Raw genomic sequence first — 24,483 nt, 5'->3', positions numbered from 1 at the left:
AATGAATAAAAATTATCAAGCTCCACAAAGCCCTAGTTAAACATTAAATTCATTGCTATAAAACTAGCTTATTGGTTAATTATTCCACATAAGAACAATATATATTTTGGATCATTTTCTATTTCCTAAAATAACTCCATTCACATATTTGTATAACTTTGCAAGTTCACATTTAACATTTATTGATTTACTGACTTTTATGAATTTAGAGATTAATTTAGTTTAGTTATATTTAAAGAACATAGAATTCTAAGCTTTCAAAAACACTGTAATGCATATTAATTATAATAATAATTTATATCAGTTGTGAAGAATAATATTGAACTTTATATTGTAATTATAGTTCCAATGTAAATTTCATAAATTTCTTAATCTTAATACCTAAGTAGAATTTCATGAAGTACGGGGGGCTGAGTATAAAACTAAATTTCCTGTTTTTTGAAAATTTCTCAAGCTTCTATGATTTAAATTTTGTGAAAGAGAATTCTTTGAACTACTGATTTCTGTGATTCACAAATGAAAATTGGTATCTATGGCTATAGAGCAAATGCATACATCATTTATAATAGCAGCTTTGTTTTAAATAAATTGAGTGAAATAAGTTTATATGATGACTTTATCATGTGAGTGGTTAAGAAGTCACCTTGTGTTTGCCTTTTTTTTTTTTTTTTTTTTTTTTTAGGAGAAATTGTGTGAGAGTTGTGTGTGCGTTTCTGTCTTCTCAAATTTTTCCTAAGAACATTTCTAGATACATGGTGATAGAAAGTTGCATTATATTTGAATCAAGTTAGATTTGTTCAGGTATACCTTAGAAATACTATTTTTAAAAGTATTCAATTTTCTTTGACATTTGCAGCTGCAGGAACGAAAAGTTTAATGAAAGATAACTTGACATCATCTATGTGCAAGGTTTAAAAGTTACTATTGTTTTATTCACCAAAACAAAATGGGGAAACACATTTAGTAGGACCAGAATGTTAATTAGAATGGAAAATATAGCTGCTTATTTTGAAAATAGACCAGTGTGTTAAGGCAATCTGAGAAGCTGAAGCATAAATGCAGATGGAATTTCAAACTTTTTAGCTCCTTGTTAAAATCATTATTAAGTTGAAATGGAAGTGTATTTAACGACTTTTTCAGTTGAAAATAGATTTCCTTCAGAAGCTACTGGGTAAACTTTCATTTTTTAAATGAAGAGAGATTATTTACTATTCATGATAAAGGAAAATACAAATGAAGCATTGAGTTAAAAAAAAAAAAAAGACTGCAAAGAATGTAACATATTCACTCAGTAGGTTAAGTCATTTTTTTGTTGTTGTTCTTTTGTTCTGTAATTGATTGCTAGCACCCCCTTTAACCCACCTTAAAGGGCAAGCAGGAAATTCATGTTTTCGTTCATCAGCCCATCCCTCTGAAAAGCGTTCGATATTAAAACAGTTTGCAAGAAGCAAAAGCAGAGGAAACAAGAGGCCCAGCTAAACTGTAGCAAGGTTAGAAGATACATGCAAGATGCCTGCAACACACACCGGCTCTTGTTCCTGTCCAGTATTTGCATGGAGATATCAAGTTAATTAGGGTAGGACTCTGTTCTTCGCTTTTTATGTGACCTTTTATTATATCTGTGCCTCTGTAGTTCATGTGGTGTCATAAAGCTATGGGAAAGTCTTTCCAGCTGTTTGACACGAACTGGGAAAAAAATAAGCATTGATATTTCCTTTTGCCTGAAGGTTTTTACAGCAACAGAATACTGTAGAGGCAAAGTGGATGTTGTGGTAGATTTGCTATGGGTGTCAGAATGTTTCTTTTGTCTTTGGGCTCCCTGTTTTTCCTGATGATCAGGTGTAACCCAGAGAGTTGCAGAGACGAGTGGGGTGTTGGGCGGGGGTGCGGGTTGGTTCAGGAGGAGGTTACATGGCAGAATTCCCACGAATGCTGGCGAAGGATGAAAAAGATAAAGAAATCTTGTTTTTCTGAACGAGAGGATTCTCTGCATGACTTCCCCACTGTTGGGGTGATGAGCTTTCAGGCTGAGATTTTATTAACAATTCATATGGAGATTGAGGGCAGTGGAGGAGCAGATTCTCACATAAACTTGATCTGTCCATGAATGCAGTTCTCTGTTTGCCCTGACCCTGCATGGCTTAAGACACTGCCTGTGAGGCCAGTGTGCCAGACACAAAGAAAGAAATGAAAAGCAAGCACATTCCAGGAGTCTGCACAAAGGAGCCCAGCAGTTTCTAGTCGTCTCCCCAGAGAGGATCTTATCTCTGCACAGCCAAAAACCTCTAAAATGTTTATTTGTGTACCTCAAGTTTTAAAATCCATGCACTGTTCCTTAAGCAATAGTCTATAGAGATGTTTTGTTAGGTTTCGAGTTTTGTTTTCTGAACTTGTTGGAATGGGAAAAATATTTACAAGGGTACATTTTCTCAAGTTTAGCTTTGGATTTAATGGGCCTTCTATTGTTTTTACTTTGTCGATTGGTAGTTTCTTTGCAAAATGAGTACTTTCTAGCTTTAAGAGAAGCCAGAAAAAATGTTTTAAAGCTTGATTTGTCGGTGATACTTTGTGACACTGCAGCTCTGAAACTTGTGGCAGAGTTACTGCACAGATGAAACTGACATGAGGTCACAAGCTCGGACATCACTGTGCTCAGGAGCACATAACGAAGTGTTACCTTAGAAAACCCAGGCAAGAAGTGAGAGGAGAGGAAAGTTTGAGATAAAAGACCTAGGTAAACTAGGAACTTTTAAAATTACATATCTACAATTATTTACCGTTCAGTCTCTTCAAGCATTACATCAAGAAGATCATAAACTTTCACAGTTATTTCTCTACAACTTAATGCAGTAGATTTTATTGTTTTACAAACAGTCTGGAAGTATATCTTTAGGTTTAGGGGATAATGACTTTATATACATAAATCTGTTGCTGACTTACATGTGTCTTCAGATGCTTAAAGACTGGAGAATTTGCGAACACAGACCCTTGCATTTTGCATATGTGTTTAGCTGTTCAAGTTGCTTCAACTTTTATGGTTCATTAAAGAAAGAGCCAGTTGAGGAATGCAGACAAATGCCATTAATTATGATAGGTTTTGTTCCTTTCATTTTATATTGGTTTTATTTCCATGAAATTAACTGTTGCACTTAAACTAATTGTCAGTAATTGGTGACAAAAATCACTTCATTGTTTTTCTATAGCATGTTACTAATTAGGATCATTGCAATATTGGCTCAATCACATTCTGTATTTTACCTTCTATATTGAGTCAGTGATAAAGAATATCAAGTGCAACTTTTTAAGAAGTCTGTAAGACAAAATGTTTCTCTTTATAATTAAATGAGTCTTTTTAACAACCTGTTACAAATTAAAACATTGACAGGGAAGCAAGATTTCATTATAAGTACAATTGCTTTCTTGAAATATCAACTGATTTTCCTGATTTGGAGTCCTACTGGAATTATCTTTTAAATTCTACAATTATAAATTTCAACTGCTTAGGCACATGCATTGTCATTATTCTCTTTGTGTAGGCCACCTCAAAATTAATATTGCTGAAAGTGCTTTGGTGAGATATTACGGGGCTAAATGAGATTGTCTTTCTCTTCATTCCTGATAGTTAAATTGATTCTCATAAAATATGGCATATTTTGATTCTTGTTTTTCAGGATTTATTTGTTTGGTTTTGAAACACAAAAATATTTGGAGCACTGTATTTCAAATAAAAATATATACAAATATTTGAGAGTATAAAACTTGGTTTTGTAAATTTTTTATCACAGAAAAGTGTGTATCATTCTAGTTTTAAAAATAGGTTGTGAGGAGAGAAAATGGGAGAATGTTCTAGTCTATGAAGAGAGCTTTAATGCCAATGCACGAAAATATTACATTACCTATCCCATTGAAACTATCACAGACAATACTATTTTGCTCATTTTGTTCCTTAAAAGAATTCTTCTGGAATGATCTCCCTATGATTTTGTGACTTTGTAAGTTAAAAGTTTTCTAACACTTTGAAGTATTATTTTGAATTATTCTTGCTGCTTTTCCTTATTCCAAGAGACTTTTACCAATCAAGTGCTAATTTACAGTGTACAACCCGCTTAGTTTGTTTTAAATGCATCCATATGTATAACTTAGCACTGAGTATCTCACAATCATCCTGAAAAAAAGTTTTTATGAAGCGATTAGGAAAATAATTGCCTATTAAAAAGGTGAAGATTGGTTTGAGCAGGGAAAGAAGAAACTGAACTTTGAAATTGAAAGCATTCATTGTTAGTAGGAAACATATGCACCAAATCTGAAATTAGAGAAAACTCATGAAATACGTATCTTGGCAAGGGGAATTGTTTGAATTTTCTAAAGCTGTCAGCCCATTTTCTCTATTTTTTTTTTCCTGTTAAAGAGAAACTTCAAATGGAAAGCTTCACCTTTTGTGCAAAGTTGAAATGTTTCATTATTGCAGGATTGTTCTACACTGTACAAAACCAGAACAATTCAGTAGCTTCAGGGATGGGGGGCCACAAATGAGGATCTTTCTGTCATTTTAGAATGCCCATAGCAATGCAAAAATAAGTATAAAAATCTATGGTTGTTTCCTTGAAAAAAGAATCTTTTGATTACAGCAGTTATTTGAATACCCATTCAGACTCTTTTGTAACATGTTGTAATAAGTGCACATCTAAATGAAGAATATTCTTGAGAGAACAGAACTCAAACATAAACTATGTTTAGCTGTTGCATTTCATTAAGTTATTATAGGATTAAACAAAATTTAGTTTTTAAGTTATTTTCTCTTTCTTTCTCTCCCTCCTCCCTCCCTCCCTCCCATTCCTTCCTTTCTCTCCTTTTCCTTCTTTCTTTCTTTCTTTCTTTCTTTCTTTCTTTCTTTCTTTCTTTCTTTCTTTCTTTCTTTCTTTCTTTCTTTCTTTCTTTCTTTCTTTCTTTCTTTCTTTCTTTTCCCCTAGAAAACAAATTCCCCAAAGCATAATTTAGTTTAAACTTTTTTCTTTTTATTGGTATATATACAATATTATTTTTTATCAGTTTTAAACATACAGAATGTAAAAAGTAGTTTGCAACTGATTTTGAATTTTAAGAAGGCTGAAGTATAAAAGTTACTTCGAGAAGATAATTTTTCTGTTATTCATCCGACCACCATATCAGATTCTGGGAAGTAGAATAATATGGAGCTTTTCTTTTTTGAATATTCTAACTTCAAGAAAAACACAAGAATAGAAGTCAGACGCTAGTAAAACTATGTGTCACATCCATGGGCATCTGAATCCTATAAGAAAAAAATCCATTCTGCTCCTCACATAATCATATTGACAACCATACAGACACCACTGGGGCCAGCATGAGTAGCAGTCCGTGTCTTTTTCCATGTTGGCCCCAGAAGTCTTTTATAATTGTAATCAGTTTCTTCATCAGGTTGCAATGTGCCAACACCCCTAATTAGCCATAGTCCCATTTTAAAAATTAAAAACAGCCCACATGCAATAACATCAACAACAACAACCACCCCTCAAGCATCAAGCATATTCTTTGTGTGAACTCACTCTATGAAGCAGTTGCATCCACCTCCTGTGCTCCAACCCACGTGGCATCCTGGGTGTTAATCAACTTCCCAAATGGGAGGTACACACACATTCAGAGCAACAGACCCCATTCTAGTGCTACCAAACTCTGGTGTCATTTTTATATTTTCATCTTTCTTTTCAAAGTGACACACAGAGCTGAAATAGCCTCATTTTTTGTACTGCCAAGCAGACTGCCCACCAACTAAAGCAAACAGTAATAAACAAAATAAAAAGTGATTATAGGTAGAACAGATTTATTCCAAGACAGTTTAAAGTTGCTTAAATGAGTTCCACAGTCAGTTAAAGTTTTCTTTTCCTAGGGGTTAAACTCTTATAGCCCTTGGGAAAGTGGGCAATGACTACATTAAAAAGCATAAACCATAAATAAAACAATATGACAAGTCTTGGGGATGCTTTAGTTTTTATGTATTTTAAAATTCACCAAAAATTTTTGGCTTACGACAGAGGCATAGGTACATATATAGAGACTTGTAGTACTCTTTTATTATTATTATTATATTCAGCTTTTCTTGGGCTTTAATTCTATCCTGGGCAATGTCAGAGTCTGAAACTTGGGAAATTTATGTGACATCAAACATAGGCTTCAGCAAAATAAAAGGTGCATGAAACAGATTTATTAATGTCTGCCATATATATGTCTTACCTGGGCAGGCAGCCATTAATGCCCTCTTCAGGTGCCCAGTGTCTGCAGGTAAAACCAGATCTTGTATGCTTTCTCCTTTGTGCCACGTGGCCAGTTGCTTTTATCCATAAATAATGACCAAATTGCAAGTTCATTTGCTCTAGAATCCAGAAGTAACTTGAGACTGTTTTGTAAATTACCTTGCCTTCTACCATCTCAGAAAATAATGTTCTCTTATTTTTAATAGCAGGGATATTATACTTAAGATTTTCTCTCCAAATATAACATAGAAAATATTCGTGTTATAAATCATGCTTTGTATAGACTTCTGTTTCTTCCTTTGAGCTACTATTTTTTCATATTATTCAATGCATCAGTTTTTGAAATTTGTATAATATCTAAGATTTAAAATTAATTGCAATTTTTAAAGATACTAACATGTATGATAGTCTTGTACTATTATTTAAAATAACAAAGAAGTAAGTTATATATGATATCTCTGTAGCTACCTGTTCTGCCATGAAGGGTTATGTGGCAATGTAATGAAGCTATGTGGAAACAGAATAATCATCTATGCCTAATTAAATTTAAAATCATATAGAGAATATTTACTAGAAAGAAGAAAACAATATGGCTTCTAAAATACTACTTTGAAGGCTTATTTTTATTTTATAATACAAACTTTTGTTCTAGCAATAACTTCTAACAAGCTCAAGATGTGGAGTGTTAAGTGAATTATTATGACAGAGAGCCCAGAGTATTTCCACATTGAAAATGTCAAAGGTAAAACATCCAATCAGGGCATGTGATTTTGGTTAACATACTCAGTGAACACAGGCAATTCTTACTGTTGATTTTTACATGTGCAATTTTTTTCTTTGGTTTTACTTCTTCCTGTGATCGATTCCCAGGCAAAGCCAGAGCTCTTCAGGAGAAGCTTGAGATTAAAACAATGTCAGCATTTGCTTTTAGCAGAGTGATTAGGTTATCAATAATGCATTGGAGATCTCAAGAACCTTGGACATAGGCACATCACTGTTGCCCTGAATTTATTGCATTTATTATAGGACTTGCAGGTTTGAGCTGAGATGTCACCACATCTGTATTTGAACCAGCCATTGACACAGTCTCAAGAAATCTTGGGGGCATAGGGAGAACTGCTGAGATTATTTAACTGAAACATTGCAATGGAGGAGGTTATTTAGGAGTGAGAATACATCTATGAAATTGCTTTTTTAGAGAAGACTATTCAATACTCCTTTAATAACCTTTTGTCGCCATATCTCCTTTCTAACGTTTATAAGTTTTGTTATTTCCCTGACAAGTTTATTCATATCCTAACAGCTTGTCTGGCAGCAGGGTTCATGTTCTATACTTTGGCTTTCTGGTCACGGTGGTAGCTCAGAGTAATGGAGAGGGGGAATAAGTGAGTGTGGAAATGCAAAGCTGTCTCTTGTTACATTTTATCGATCTCATTCTGGTGTCATTCAATTAAGACAGAAATGTGATGGATAGTCTCTGCACAGATTCCTGGGTTGCTCTCCATCCATTGCAGATAAAGCTTTTGTGTTTTATTTTGGGGGAAGGGGTGGGGAAAGGGCATGGGCAAGTGGGAGAAATCAAAGATGCTATGTGATCTGAATTACAAATCAATGTCTCTCCAAGGATGCTCCAAAATGTCAAACATGCCATGTTTATATTTTCATATACACAGAGTATATATCTGTTGATGTATGAGATGGTTATTAAAATTTAAGTGGGTTAATTCTTGTTTATTTTCAACAACTTATGAACTAACATCATTCTTCAACCAACCTAAGGTAATTAAAAATAAACCACATGAAAAAAGAATTGAGATACACTGGTGCCATATTTGAAATCTGCAAAAAAGAGAAATTACCTTCTTATTTTTTTCATGAGTCTGTAATACTAGGTTGACCTTTTTGCAAATAGATTTTAAACCTGCGAAGATGAAAATACTAGGTAATGTATTTTTTTTTTTTTTTTGGTAAATAAATGAATCCTTCTTATTACTGCCTATATTGTCAAGGTATATGCTATCTTGAGCAAACCATTGAAATCTAGGCCTGAATAAATTCCCATCCTTTCTTTTCATGACATTTTTTTTTTTTTAACTACATCACCACCTCTATTTGCTACCAATGTTACATCATGAGTGACAGGAATCCATAGATTTGAGAATCCATAAGACTAAGAACTTATATAAGCAAAGTGATTTTATAAAAAGATATTAATTACTGAAAACAGATACCATAAAAGCAGATAACACTGAATAAACTTTTTTTGCCTCCCCCAAACAATGCCAGATTCAAATTGAGCATTCCTCATTTTCCAACTAAGGTTATGACTGCTTCAAAACTTATTCTGAATTTAAAAAAATTGATGTGATATGAAAATTTAAAAAACTTTAATATGAGACACATATGTTAATTTCAAGGCTTCCCTATTACTTGTATGTGACTTTGGATCAGAATGCTGTTTAAACCTGAAATTCATCATCTGAAAAATAATAAACACAATTACTGTGAGAAATATGAGACAAAGAATATGGAAATCCCTACTTCATGCTTATCTGAGGTACTTGGCACACGGGAGGCATCAAAAACATTTTATTTCATCCTGAATCCCCCTTTATGGGTTTGACACTGAGTAATTTGGTCCTATAATCAGCATGTGCAGTCATTTGGGAAAGGAATGTAAGCAAAGAAAAATAGCACAGTTGGGCCCTGCCACTGTAGGTCAAAAATTTTCCAGATCCTAATCCACAGGAGCAAATTTACCAATATGCACAAAATTTTTGTGAACAAATTTCCAATTGTTCGCTAACATTTTTTCCTAAAATTTCGTTTATGAAAGGAATTCTGTATGTTAGGTCTCAATCTGAATGTTGACAAAGTTATAATTATCATCATGCTTTCGTCCTAAAATTAAAGATCAGCAATTGGTTAGAGCAAACATTTACTAATTTTATGAAGGTTAAAGGGCACATGGATATGAATTATTATTATGAGACTTTAACTGATAACTCATATTGTAACCCATTCGAATAAGTTAGAAAAACGTTGGTACGTAAATAGCCTTACAGGTGATGTGAAAAGTTAAATGTATAGATATGCATTGGGATCTTTCTTCCTTGTTTTGTTTTTCTTTTATTAATTTGGTTCTAAAAAGTCATGCATTTTTAAATAGGATATTTAAAGAATTCCATCTTCATGAATCAAAGCTTACTTCAAATATATATAGCTGATACCTATTTAAGGAAAATGCATCTACAAGTGATAGATGATAGGCAAAGGATTTTTTTTTTCCATGATCAAAACCTAATACTTAGAATATCTTTGGTAAAGGAGATGTTTTATCTTAAATTTTGAGCTCTTGTTTTTTTTTTTTGTTTGTTTGTTTTTTTCAGTTTTCTACTTTGTGTGTGCTGACACCTTAATGCATCCTTGCTGAAAGCTACTAACACTTTGGTTGAAGATGTAATGAGTTATCAGATTTCTTCAGTCTCCCACAATCATTGTAGACTCCTCAGAATTACTGTGCAATGAATGTATTTATGTGCTTGAGGGTTTAATACAATCACTTGTCATAAAATGTGCAGATGGACACTTCTTGGCATCCTTTCCTCAATAGAATAGGGATCATGGTGGCATGCTGACTCATTCTTATACCTTCCAAGGTAGTTTTAGTCTAATCTGGAGTGGGACGTTTCTTGACTCCCTTGAATGCAAGGAGATGCTATTGGAAAACAACTTTCAAAGATGTGTCACATTTCACAGCTGATGAAATTTAAAATATTCTACAAGGTAGGCTTAAAAATGTTATGTAATTGTAATTTATAAAATTTACAGAAATATAGACTCTAGTTTGGGATCTCATTTTATAAATTATGGCTTCCAATGTTCAAGTCATAATGTAATATTTGTGGCAATATTGCCTCCCTTAAATTCTCGAAGAACTGTTTTCATGGCATTTTCTATGATAGTTTTCTTTTAAAAAATAGTTTGATAATTTTGGTTGATGTTGAAAACCTTGTTGTTGATACTTCCCATCTCTTTACAGTTTATCTTTCCAATAAAATGTAAACATATTGTAAAGAAAAAAGAATTGCAGATGATCAAAGATTGTTGAATAGTCCTACTATCTGGATACTGAATATCCTAAGGAAACATAATGCTGCTATATTCTCCTTTTTCTTCTATTCATCACAGGGAGTTGAAGGCTGGTACCAACCTTAGATCTGAAAGTTTCTTTTCTTTAACATTAAAACATACATTATACATTTGTTTTTGAACTAACATGGATGTTCTAGGCATCATGTTACATGCAAGGTATGATCAATTTCAAGTTTATAAATCGTACAGAAGCTCATATTAATTTTTATAAGCACTTTGTGTTTATCTGTAGAATACAGGATTTTGTTTAGTACCTGCTTTCCTTAGTTTCTCTGTCATCTTCGTTCTGTTCTTTTTTTTCTTTTCTTGATGGACCTTTATTTTATTCATTTATTCATATGTGGTGCTGAGGATCAAACCCAGTGCCTCACACGTGCTAGGCAAGCACTCCGCCACTGAGCCACAACCCCAGCCTCTTTTTCCTGTTCTTAAAGAAACAATATCTCTTCTGCATGGCTTTCTGGCCATATCAACTTGGTTTAAGATCCTTCTTCAATAGTCTACTACCACATATCTCAAATAGATTATTCTTTTCTGGCATAAAAGTCTCTGTCAATAAGTGTTTGTTAGGGTTCCAGTTTAAGACAACTTCAATTTGCTATTCTCCAACCAAGACTAATTCAGTGAAATCAATTGACTCATTCTTATCCTTTTCCCCCACTCTTCTTTTTATACACTTTCCTCATCTCTTCCTCTCTAGTTGTCTTGGCAACACTTTGGGATCACAGCATTGGAGTATTTGATTTGGTATGAACCTTAGTGAAGTCACACTTATCTCTATGTATTCATAGATGAAGATTCTCATCCCAGAAAAGTTTCCAACAAATCACAAAGAAAGTTTAGGAAATACCTTTGCCCTATGAAAAAATCTAGATGCTATGGTCAACCCAACTGTTTTACCTCGGAGTTTTCAAAGAGAGTTGCTTGTCTTGATTCATCTTTCTTTCCACAGTTTCTTGTGTACTGGAGGAAGCCAATGTATGTTTGTTGGAAGAGTCAAAACACTTTGTCATATATGAAGATGTTTTTAATGCAAAATGATTTACATTTCATTTTCCCAAATGCAGAGGTGTTGTTGTTTTCATTCTTCTGAGCATGAATAGGAATTTGTTTCATAATTATGTACTGATAATTTTCTCTTCATGATTTTTTGTCATTTTAGAGGAAGGAAAGAGGGACCCTGTTTTCCTGTTTCCCCTGAAAACATTTTTCTTTTTTAAATTTTTATTTTTTTAAATTTTATTTTTACAGATTGCAATTTGATTCATTTTACACAAATGGGGTACGACTTTTCATTTCTATGATTTTACACTATGCAGATTCACACCATTTGTGTAATCATACATATACATAGGATAATGATGTCTGTCTCATTCCACTATCTTTCCTTCTCCAGCCCCTCCCCACCTCATTTCCCTCTACACAATCCAAAATTCCTCCATTCTTCTCTTACCCCCTCTATCCCACCCTGTCATTTGACCCAGTTAACCCACTCCTCTGTTTATACCCAAAGAACTTAAAATCAGAACATTTTTAAGTGATTAGAATTAGAATTAATATTCTTATATTGAAAAAAGATACAGTCAAGCTGTTTACTGAGCAAAATTCTTTATGAGAGTTTCTGGAGGTCTGGAACACATAAGGATTTTATGAGTCATTTTGATAGTGGAAGTTCAAGTGATACTCTGCTAAGAATCTAAGATATACCCCAAATCACACACATTTAAAAAGATACTCAAGATGAAAAATAAATTTTTCATGCTACCAAATATTCTCATTATATTTTCACCAAAATCCCTTTGCTTCTTTCTCACCAAAATCTAATTTCTCCTGTATGCAGTTATTTGTTTGCTTGCTTATTTTGGTTTTAGTCATTAATGAACATAATATCAGCTATTTGACTGTTCACTTCAATTACTTAGTTGAGTATTGAACCAAATTTGTCTCTCACCACCAAGCACAGCAAGCATTCTAGAAGACTGACTCCTAACAGATTGAATCAAAAGTGTGGGAAAGGGAAGGGGAATTTTCTGGACAAGTTGGACAATGGAACAGAGGGGACAGAAATGAGGCCATTTTGTTTTCAACAGTGACTTGGGAAAAATAATTTTGATGTTTCTGTTCATAGCTAGAGATATCTTACAATGTATTTCTTGGCTCATTTCCAATTGTGTTAGATTGTTACTGCTTTTTTCCACTCCACCAAGTTTAAAAAGAGCTCATTGTTTTAGGCTGATCCACAGAAAGGATCTGCACCTTAACTGAGTCCAAGTATTCCAGTCTCTGTTTTTCAGAAAGCCTATTTGGTCATCTTTCTAAGGGGTGCTAAAATCCTACAATTAATTAACTCTCACAAATTCAATAGGACACTCACTGATAGAAAAATAGAAAACTGTATTGCATAAGTGGAAATAAATATATATTAGCTGATAAACAGATTTTCTTCCCAGTAGAATAGACAATTTAGGAAATCTTATTAGTGTTTGTGTGACCTGTATAGATTATAAAAGAAAAACAAATAGTATATATTAATTCTAATGACTATCACCACATTATCACCTGAATTTCCAGTCAATTAAAAAAGAATTCTTAATTTGGTTAGTGGAAAGTTTCATTCAAAATGGACTCTATATTATAATCTTCCCCCATTTTTGTATTCATGTAAATTAACACTTTTTACAGGTAAAAATAAATCATGGGAATGTTTGGTATTGTTCAAAATAACAACAAGAACAATAACAAAAAAATGAATAAAGTAAAATTCTAAAAGAACAAACTAGTTAACACAGCAAAGCATGTCACTGATAGGCACACATATGTTTCAATCCCATCTTATTATATTTTCTGTTGCTATAACAAAATATCTGAGGCTAAATAATGTATAGAGAAAATAGGCTTATTTAGCTTGTGGTTTTGGAGGCTGAAAGTTCAATTTTGGGTGGATCCATTTGTTTGGCTTCTTAGTGAGGGCCATCTGGCTACGTTAGCACATGGAAGATAGCATCACAGTGGGAATGTGCACAAGAGGAAGAAATTAGTACAGTAAGTCAGAAAGCAAGAGGGATTAGGAGTGATGCTTTCTCTTTTCCTAATAACTCATTCTTTGAAAAATTAAGTGGGATCCTTGGAGAACAACATTAACTCTCTCAGAGGGTGCTACCCAATAACTTAACTGCATTCAAGTAGGCTTCACCTCTTAAAGGTTCTAACACCCCACACTGGAAACCAAACTTCAAGTGCATGAACCTGTGGAAGGCAGATACAAACCATATTCAAGTCATAGCATATCATTTGTCTGTTTTGATTTTAGCAAGCAGTAGTTTACCTAGTGTTATAGTGATTTTCTGTTATTTCAGTGAAATTCCTGATCTGCAAGTGTTGAAGAACAGAAGATTATTTACCTCAAAGTTACAGAGGCCAAAAATCAAGATCATATGACCCCATTGTTTTGGTCTTTGGTGAGGGCCTCACAGAAGATTACATCATGGGGGGATCTTGAATGAGAGGGAGAGGTCACATAGCAAGAGAGGAAATGGACTAGTAATGACCTTCTGCTATTCCTCACCTCTTACAGATCCCACAACCTCTTAATGTTGCCACATCAAGGACCAGGCTCCTAATACATGAGCCACTGATAGATAAACCACATCCAAACCATAGCACCCAAAGAAGTCTCAAATGCAAAATGAAGTAGAATTAGATCACCTATAATACTGATTCCAGAATTAGTAGTATATGATTTCACAAATATCTGACAAAAGTCCCCAATCAACAATACTATTTTATAACCTTTGTGAATTTTGGAAGGTAGGCTTTCTATTTTTTTCAATCAACAAAAATCAATCAAAAGGCCTATTGTGTGAGCATAATGCTTAGCACTTAGTGATATGAGTGTACAAATATCATCCCTTCTTACCTTGAGCTGCTTGAAATCCTGCTAAGTAGAAAGGACCTAAAAAAAGGAAAGCTAACAGTTGTAAGTTGGTTCTAAGTTTTAAGGAAGTGAAACAAATGATGTCCTCTTTAGGATTTCAGATTTTGGACTTTTTTCTCATATGACTTGGAGCAAGGAGAGAAAGCTTTTTGGAGGAAACATGTTTTAAGAATGATTCTGAAAGAAAAAGACAAATAATTAAAAAAAAAAAAAAATCCCAGAGAAATACTTTTCTCTGTTCCCAACCTTAGGAACATGAGGAAGTATTCATTACAGATGGGGGAAATAGACCCATTAAAGATTGCCTTTAGACATCACAGGGCAAAAAGAAAATTAACATTCATTGAAAGATTGTTCTCTGATTGTTCTCTGGCCTTAATCACTGGTTTGATGATCAAATCAAACTTTGTCTCAAAGAATAAATATGTAGCTATGATATAAAAGATTAAGGACACTTCAGTATTTGCATGTTGGTTTGAGAATAAATGCATACATATGTAGGGTGGTTGTTTTTTTTTTTTTTTTTTTTTACATCTTGCATAAATTCATGGGAAGTGTCTGTCAGTGCCTCCTAGGTCTTTTCTGATATAGCTGAAAACATTCCAGACCTCTTAATTTCCTGCTTCTTTACTCCTAAAATCTTGCTTCTCTCTAATTGCCCTGTCTCAGTAAATGGCACCAACTTCTATCTAGTATTCACGTGTAAAATTTAGGTATGATTTTGGTTCCCTCTTGTTTTTCAACCAACACTTCAATCCTTCCCTTCACCAAGTCCTGACTTGACTTTCAACTCTGTCTATTATAACTATACTCCCTACCTCCAGGACTTGCCACTTCTCCTTAAGACACTGTCATCAGCTAAATAGTCTCCTAATTGATATTTATGCTTCTATTCTTCTCCCCTTAGAGATAATCTTCCTCACATCAGTCAGATTTATTTTTCAAAAATGTAAATTAGATGGAATCCATCTATGGTTTCTCATGAGAGGAAAATTCCAACTCCCTACCCTTGCCTACTTGAGCTTGCATCATGAGACTTCAGTCTGAGTTTCTGATTTCATCTTCCACCATTGAGTATCCTGTCTTAGTATGCTTACCTTCAAGAAGTTCCTCTAACATGCCTTGGTCCTTCTAGCCAAAGGGCTTTACAGTTACTTATTCTGTCTGCTTGAGACCCTGAACCTTCCTGGATTTCTCCTTATTATGTCAGGCCACTACTAAAACATCACTTCCTCAGAAAGTCATTCTTTGACATCCCAACTAATACTTTCAACTCATTACTCTGTGTTATTATTTGGATATGTGGTGTCCCCAAAAAGCTCATGTGTGAGACAGTGCAAGAAGGTTCAGAGGAGAAATGATTGGGTTGTAAGAGTCTTAACACAAGCAGTGATTTACTCTCCTGATAGGGATTAACTGAGTGGTAACTGAAGTGGTAGGGTGTGGCTGGAGAAGGTGGAAATTGGGGCATTGCTTTGGGTATATATTTGTATCTGGCGAGTGAACTGTCTCTCTGCTTCCTGATCACTATGTAATCTTTTTCCCTCTACCACACTCCTCTGCCATGTTTTTCCTGTCTCACCTGGAGGTCTGAAGATTGGAGTCAGTTTTCTCTGGACTAAGACCTCTGAAACTGTGAGCTCTCAAATAAACCTTTCCTCCTCTCTAATTGTGCTGGTCAGATCATTTAGTCACAGCAGCAAAAAAGTTGACTAAAACACTCTCTCTTTTTCTGAACCTATTTGTATCATAATACATGCTAATACCTAATAGCAAAGATATTGTCTCTTTGAAATCTGGAGATTCATCCTTAGAATCGAGGAGAATGTAGTGCACCAGAGAAGTATTTGATAAGTACTTTTTGAATGAACTTATTAAAGGAAGTGAACAGTAGTTTGTGAAGCATTATCTAAAGGAGTGAGACATTGTTCTCCTTCCAGGGGGACCTGGATTACACACGTTATGCTTACTTTCTTGACTTGGGGAAATCACTAAACTCCAGAGTTTTCTCCTGAACAGTGAGAATCATGCCGTCAAGTTGGTTTGTAGAGAGAATAAGAAATAATGAACATTATGAATAGAATCAATGGTTGGCTAATAGAAAATGTTCACTGATAACTGCTGCTGCTAATGATAGTGAATGTAAGTGTAATAATCCAGTGCCCTGGGTTCTAGTAAGTCTATTTCATCAAAGAAGAATAAAATTAAAAACCCACATTTCAACTCATTATTAGGGACTTCTATTACACTTTTGAGTATGAACCCCTGGAAAATGGAATAAGAACCATGGCTACAATAGTTTAAGTCATATGGGACAAAACAATAAAAAGCACACAGAATAGAAAAAGCTTACATTGGAAAAGAAATCGATCTAATGACAATGCATTTTTTTATGATTTCTGGGGAGAGTGTGCATGTTTAATTAATTGAATTCTACATTGTTTCTATTGCTGGAATACACTTAGATGACAATTACACTCCTATCAACAAAATTGGATTAAAAACACACTAAGAGTTTCATCATTGAAAAGTTTTTCTATATAACATATTAAAGCTCATTGTCTAGATGGATTTGCACTTTGTGTGAATTATAAAAGGTGCCCTTTCCTCTTGGCAGGTGATACTCACACCCTTGCATATGTAATTAGACTCATACTTATGGCTTGGTCATTGGAGCCTGGGCTGTATTGGAGTTTTACTCATCTCCCTGGATGGTCTCCCTTTTATAGGGTATAGCCCAAACAACTATAGGCAGGTGCTGCAAATATTAGATAATGAATACGAAATGCAAAGCAGGAGTCTAAACAAAGTGAACTGAAGATCGATAAAGCTCAGCTATGCCTTTCTTCAACTGATAACTTGGAACAGTATGCAGAATAAAAGAGACATGGTTTCTACAATAAAAAACAATTATAGTCATGTCATATTTAACTGCAGATCACTAATGATTATTGATCTAAACTCTAAAAAGAATATCCAAGAAGCATGTTTATCAGTATTTTGAGACTGAACTAATAGCTTGATCAAGAGCTGGATTTGAATAATACAGGTTGAGTATCCCTTATTGAAATTGCTTGGGACTAGAGTGTTTCAGATTTTGGATTTTTCAAAAGTTGGAACATGTGCATATACATAATGCAATATCTTGGGGATGAGACCCAAATTCTAAACATAAAATTTACTTATGTTTCATGTATGCATCATATATATAGAGAGAGAGACTGAAGGTAATTTTATAAAATATTTAGGGCTGGGTTGCATAAATGAATAAAATAAAGGTCTATTAACATCTAAAAATATATTTAAAAATATATAACAACTTTTGCCTGAATAAAAATCATGGGGTGGAATTTTCCATTTGTAGCATCATTTCAGTGCTCAAAAAGTTGCAGATTTTGAAGCATTTAAGATTTCAGATTCCCAGATTAGGAATGTTTAACCTTTATCTGCTTTTTAAAGAATGCCAGCAGCATTCAATTTAATTCTAATGATTTTTACTGAGTATCCATTCCACTGTTTGGGTATTGCAGACTAGAAAAATAAGTGCAAAGAGTTTTAGACCCTGTGAAAATCACACCTGGGAGCACAATATGAATCTATGAATTGCTATAATAAATATGTAAATATGTATTGCTATAATAAGTATGTAAATATGAAATAAAAACATCACAGTAACAAAGAATCCGGGTCCAGGAATGGAACCTGCATACAGATAGGTGGATCCAAAGAGAATTAGAAGTGGTCAATTTCATTGGGAGCCTTTAGGAGCTTCAGCAAAGCTAACTGCTTTTAGAGGGCAAGACCCCTCATGTTACCTTAATGTAATATCCCAATCTTTTGAATAAGTGAGAGAATAAAAGTTTTCCTCTGAAGGGAAACAACGTGAATAAAGGCCAGGATGGAAGGGTGAAGGGCCTCTTTAGGGAACAGTAGACATCCACATTGGCAGGAATGAAGGGGACACACACACAGGAAATGTATGATCCTGGTTGGCGAGATACAAAAGAGGCAGGAGGTAGACTAGAATCTAATCAGGTGTGCTCCGCCCCCCATTTTTCTATATTTTAAAGGTAACGTATTTCATTTTGAAGACTTTTGAACATAATCAGTTTTATTATTTATAAAGTGGTTTGCCTTATAGGATGGGTCCAGGAGAGTGAGCAGGGCATTTAGGAGGATGCTCTTATGTAGGACCTTGGAGAAGCAATGAGGACTTACTGTAAGATCAAAGTGAAGGTAATGGAGGTCAAACTGAGCAATACTTACTAGCAGGTGGATGAACCAGAAAAAGGGAGGAGAGAGAGTTAAAAAAGACACTGATTTTTTTTTTTTTTTTTTTTTTCCCCCGGTACTGTGGATTGAACTCAGGGCCTTGTGCTTGCGAGGCAAGCACTCTACCAGCTGAGCTATCTCCCCAGGCCAACACTGATATTTTGTTTCTAAGTAAATACAAAGATAGTGATATGATTAACAGATTTTTTTTTAGAGCTAAGAGAGCTATTTGGAACTCTGGGAATTAATACAGTATTTTTTTTCTTAACAGCACCTAGAAACTGGGCTATAACATAAGCAAATTTGCATTTGGATTTATGGTAGATTCTTAGTTCCTTTACAACTAGTGAAGATAATATTCATCCTTGTTTATTTATTAAGCTCTAAGACATATTGTGTGGTCATGTGTTTATGCACATATCCCTAGTTTATATTTTAAGTAGTCAGATTTGATTTGCAAATACAAATGAACTCATGTATTTAATTAAGAATAAACACATAACAATAAATAATAGCCCTTTAATGCTTATATTTGAATATGTTTCTATTTCAGATATTTTGTATACATATACCCTTTAATAATGTACCATCACATTTCTGATTTTTAAAAATTATTTATTTATTTACTTATTATGGTGCCAAGGGTTGAATCCAGGACTTCATTCATGCTAGGCAAGCACTCTACCTTTAGCCCCCAACTTTGTATCTTAGAATAATTATTAAACCTACAGAAAAGTTATAAAGTAGTGCCTAGTATTTCCATATGCCCTTCACCATTGTTTCCTAATGTCAATATATTATGTAACCATAGTCCAGTTATCAAAACTAAGAAATTAACATTGGTACTGTTAATCAATTTTAGTGTTATTGATCTCTCAGTCATTTTTATTAAAAAAATGCATATATATAGCAAAAAATTGTCACCTACTGTTTATATGCACTGAATGCTATTTTAAGCTTTCAGACAGTGAGAACTAATATGATGGATTATACTCTACACTGTTAGCCAATGACTATTAACACAACCTTCTGCAAATGATCTCAGTACTTTATCATGTTCTCCTTTTGTGTTATTTATTTTGGATTCCAACAAACAATTTTGACTCAACATAGCTGACACAAATGTTTGTAAGTAATAGCAATTGGCAAACACGCACACACACACACACACACACAACACATTTTAAAATATAGCAGAGAAAGAGGATTGCTGAATATAAAACGTGAGGTTCAGTCATGACTGGTAACAACATTAAGAAAATGGTTAAAAATAGAGGAGAAACAGATGAGTGATCAATTGAGGACCGATGGAAATTCTTTGACATTGTTAAGGACATTATTCATATCTCTGGATTTTGGAAGGAGTGCTTGACAGTTCTGGAAAGGGAAGGAGGACTTTTAAGCCCATTTAATAGAGAATTTCTGAGATACTGAGTTTTTGAACTGGCATCATTCAACTCGTTTGGACATCTGGCCTTATTTCAGTATGCACCTTTGTTAAATACCCCCATCCACCCACTGGCTCAAGCCAAAACCCTAGCTGTCATCCTTGACACCTATAATTTCCTAAATCTGATTCATCTACAAGTGCTGCTACTTTTACCTCACAAATATATTTTTAAACCATCTCATTCTGTGTTCTTAACTACTACCACCTCAGGGTATGGCTTTCTCCTCTCACACCAGAACTATTCCAATAACACCCCAACTGTTCTGCCTGGATTTTATCCTTCTCTTCTCCAACCTCTTCCCCATAGAGAAATCAAACTTAACATTTTCAAGTTATAACTCTGATCATGTCACTCCCCTCTTAAAATCTTCCAAAGTCTTTTCATAGCACACAGATTGGAAACTCTCCTTAAAAAAAAAAAAAAAAAAGCCCAGAAGTCTCACATCAATCAGTTACTACCCATTCCTTTCAACTTCTCTCTCTTTTTGCCCAGATGGGATCCACTGCAGGCAAGATGTCCTTGGCCCTAGAAGCAGAATGTGCAACCTTCTCTTTGTCACTACTTCAGACTTTCATTCCTCCTCCAGCTTTTTCTTAAAGGCAACTTGTACTTCATACTATCCAAACTGCAATAGGGAGAAGAAAGGATATCAGGGAGTTCTCATTTTATTGCTACTATTTCAGTGTGCTTCCCACTCTGTAGTGTGAGTAGTAGTATAAATTTGCTTAGGTGCTTTGGGTGCACATCAGTAGTCCCCCTGGGAACATCAACTGCAAATCCTGTGCTTGGGAATGGAGTTTCCTGTCATTGCTGTGCCATCCTTATCTTAAGATTTTCAGGATCCATTTCAAACAACTCTCTCTATGGTGTCCATCAGTTGTCCCAGGTGCTTCATTAGGCAGCTTCTTTCATGCTTGTCACTGCTGGTTCCACAAGCTATAATAATGCATTCTTTGCACCAATAAACTCTGGAAATTCAAGCAAATATCAATATTGTAAGAGACTCTCCTTTGATCTGAAGCTAAAGTAGCAAGCTAATCCAAGTGAGTCACTTATATTGTCTAGGTAAGATTCAAACTCACTTTTATTCTTGTCTCCCAACTCCAGCTCTCCAAGTGGTCTTATACAAAACTCTTTTCCTAGAATTCAGAGAAGGGACAGTATAGTGGTCCCTAAATAAATCTTCTTCAGAAGGACTTATTCCAAGCCTTGTACAGTTTCAGTGTGTTCAGAGCCTCATACTTTGAATTTACTGCAAAGTGTCTCAGGATCTACTTTGTAATTTATTATCTTTTAAGTACTACTATTCCAATTGAACACTTTTAACATATAGTGATATGCATATAAAATAAATAAGATTTTATATATGAACAACTTTAACTCTGTTTTTAAAATCTAAATTGAACATTGAAAGGGCATTTCATTATATATTCATAGAGATGAGCCATATTGAAAAACTTTTAAATGCAAACCAAACTGTTTAATGCATTTATGAAATGTGCTCTGTCAACATTGTTAAAAATTTTATGCCTTAGAGTATTAAGCATTCCTTTCACCTTGTTTTTATCTTATGTATGGTTAAATATAAACCTCCAGGAAGGGGTCTACCTGTACATTATTCTTTCAAAGAGAGTGAGATACTGAATATGCATTTGGGGAGAAATTTACTAAAAGGAACCCCCTGATTAAAATTAATTAAAATGTCATCATAGTACTTGCATGGTAAATTTAAAACATGCTGCTATTAATCATGCATTCTAAAATCTGGAATACACAGTGCTGTGATGATTTTTTAAGAGGCTGAAAAAATAAAACTTTAGATTTAGTATCTCAGTCACAGAAGCATCTTATGATGTAGCTCAATGACTGTGCTTTATTAACTTCTTATCCACTTTGGCCACAGTCTACTAAGAATGGTCCCAACTGCTTTTCCAGCTTTAGTGATTTGCCCCTTTTGCTTTTAATGAACATATTTTAGCTTCCTAAAATAGATCTAAATGGTTAAGTTTTGAAAATTCTCAATAACTTTAATTGTAAGTATTCCTGTTTATGAAGTAGGAAATAGTACAATATTTAATTGTAACATAAAGAAGCAAGGTCTAAGTGTGCTATTAAGTTCTTCTACTTATTAATAAACTGATAGTACTGGAGTCAGGTCTTCTAATGTGCATTACAATATCCTTTAAATTTTCAATTGGCTGTTTAAATAGAAAACATAATTGAATAAAATAATCTCATTGATGAATTATTTTGCTACATGAGTAGGTACATCCTCAGGGGACACACCTGTTCTTGATAAGAGAATGGTCCATGTATTGGCTTCTAGAATTATGTACCCCAAATAATGATTGAAGTAACTCAAGTTAGTATTGATTTTTTTTTTCCTTAGGAAGAAAGTTGTTTCATTAGCCTCTGAGGAAAAAATGCATAAACTAATATCCTAAGAATGCAAAATTAGAAAACTGAATTATTTATGAAATAAAGCCAGAGTTTTTCTTTGTTTTATAGCATTGAGAACTGTTGTCTAATATGTTCAGGTATAATTAATTTTCCTAGAATTCAGGGGGAATTAAAAAGAGATTCCCATATTTCATGTGCTATTCTTGAGAGACATCCTCTGGAGGTGTCCCCTGCCCTGAGAATAAGAACCAAACTCTTCCTTGTGACCTGTGAGTCCTTGAGTGGTGAGCTGATCCACCCAAGCCTCTCTGCTTTCTGGTTTGTCCCAGCCATGATGGTCTTCTCTTAATGACTTCTAATATGCTAAGCACCTTCCTGTGGGATCCTAGTACAAGCTACTCCCTCTAGTGCAGAATCTCTGCCTGTCCTCTTCCCATGTTCTCCTTTTTCAAACTGATTTCATGTCTTGCCTTCTGAAGACCTTTCCTCTTAGCCTTTCCTGATCATCCCATCCATATAAGAATTCTTTCTTGTCACTCTTGTTATTTTCCACCACAGCACACAATCCTATGATCATTTTTAAGCATTCGTGAATATAATTTTAACACCTGTAAATTGCTAAATAGAACAATAAATTTCTCTCAAAACCTGGGAAAGCCCAAAGGCAATAAGAATGTTTGTTGAATGAATGAATGAATTTAAGACCAAAGGACTGCTTGGTATAAAATGTTGTCAATATCTGCCTCATTTTAGAAGTCATTTCAGAATGCCTTCTTGAGAACACAGCTGTATTAAATGTTTCACTTCCCCAAATAACAGCTGCCAATTTATTGCAAGTTTCAATATTTGTCTTTCAGAATATAAATCCCTCCCCCCCTTTTTTTTGGTCTGATTATGGAAATAAAATCACACACTCTCTAGAAATAGCTTCATGTCCCAACTTCTATTCAACTTTTGCTTTAAGTAAATTATGAGCTTAGGGGTCTCTGATTTTCCATTTTCACAATAATGTTTCACAATTGAATATACATGCTCTTCAACTTACGATGGGGTTTCCCCATAAGCCCATCGTAAGTTGACAATATCCTAAGAAAGGGATACATTTAACATATCCATCCTACTGAACATCACAGCTTAGTGGCTCTCTGGAAGCTTTAGTTCACTTCTGATGCCCTGAATTACAAGATGATATTGTGCTTCACCTCACTTGCCCAGGAAAAGTTTAAAAATATCAAAACTGAAAGTCCAGCTTCTACTCAGTTCATGTCATTTTCTCTCCATGTTAAAGTGAAAAAATTACAACTCGATTTTAAGTTGGAACCATCTGCATACACAGTTGAAGTGCTTGGCTTTTGATAGCAAAGACTAATATTACCAATGTTTGTATTGTGTTTTTAAATTATTAAACAGAAATTGAGACATGTGAGTCCATTTACTGGGCTTCTAGCAATGATTTGGCTTTGAAAGCTAGCTTTGAAAAAATATTAAGATGGATTTTCCTCTCCAAACCACAGCAAAATATATTTTCTTTGATTAGCAAATAGTATAGTCCATAGATTGGGTTTCACTTACATTCCAAAATAGCAATGAATGTATACAAAGATTTTATTGCCTACTTAGACATCATAAATACTTTAAGTATGGGCCTATGATTTGGGGATAAATGAAATATTGTTTATAAAGTCTTAAATATATTTTGATACTGTGGTTGAACCCAGGGACACTTTACTACTGAGTTATATTCATAGACCATTTTACTTTTTATTTTGAAAAGTATTGTTTTATATCATTTGATATATGAAAACTGAGCATCCATGAACAAATTTAAATTATAAAAGAAAAAGTAAATCACATTATATTCTTTTTTTTTTTAATGTTAGAGAAAAATAAAGAAGCTAAGGAAATACAGCTAGTGATTTCAGATTTTCCTTTAGGAAATCCTGGCATTCCAGACAAACTTTGATAGAATTCATTTGATAAAACTCATTTCTGAATTTTCAGG

At 34.1% G+C, this 24,483-nt stretch overlaps 1 protein-coding gene across 8 annotated transcripts in view; it reads left to right on the top strand.

Annotated features, from left to right (window-relative positions):
* Positions 1-24,483, top strand: part of LOC306638119 (uncharacterized protein) — a 734,580-nt gene that overhangs the window by 268,826 nt on the left and 441,271 nt on the right. The window contains exon 1 of one of the 8 annotated variants that reach the window (XR_013757363.1): positions 389-1,576. The exons of the other annotated variants lie outside the window; for them this stretch is intronic. The gene's annotated coding sequence lies outside the window, so the exon portion shown is untranslated. Of the gene's footprint in view, positions 1-388; positions 1,577-24,483 lie in introns of those variants that run through there. 8 annotated transcript variants of the gene reach the window in all.

Source organism: Sciurus vulgaris (genome assembly GCF_902686455.1).
Source record: "Sciurus vulgaris genome assembly, chromosome: 10".
NCBI lineage: Eukaryota > Metazoa > Chordata > Mammalia > Rodentia > Sciuridae > Sciurus > Sciurus vulgaris.
This window is presented reverse-complemented; position numbering and strand designations above follow the sequence as displayed.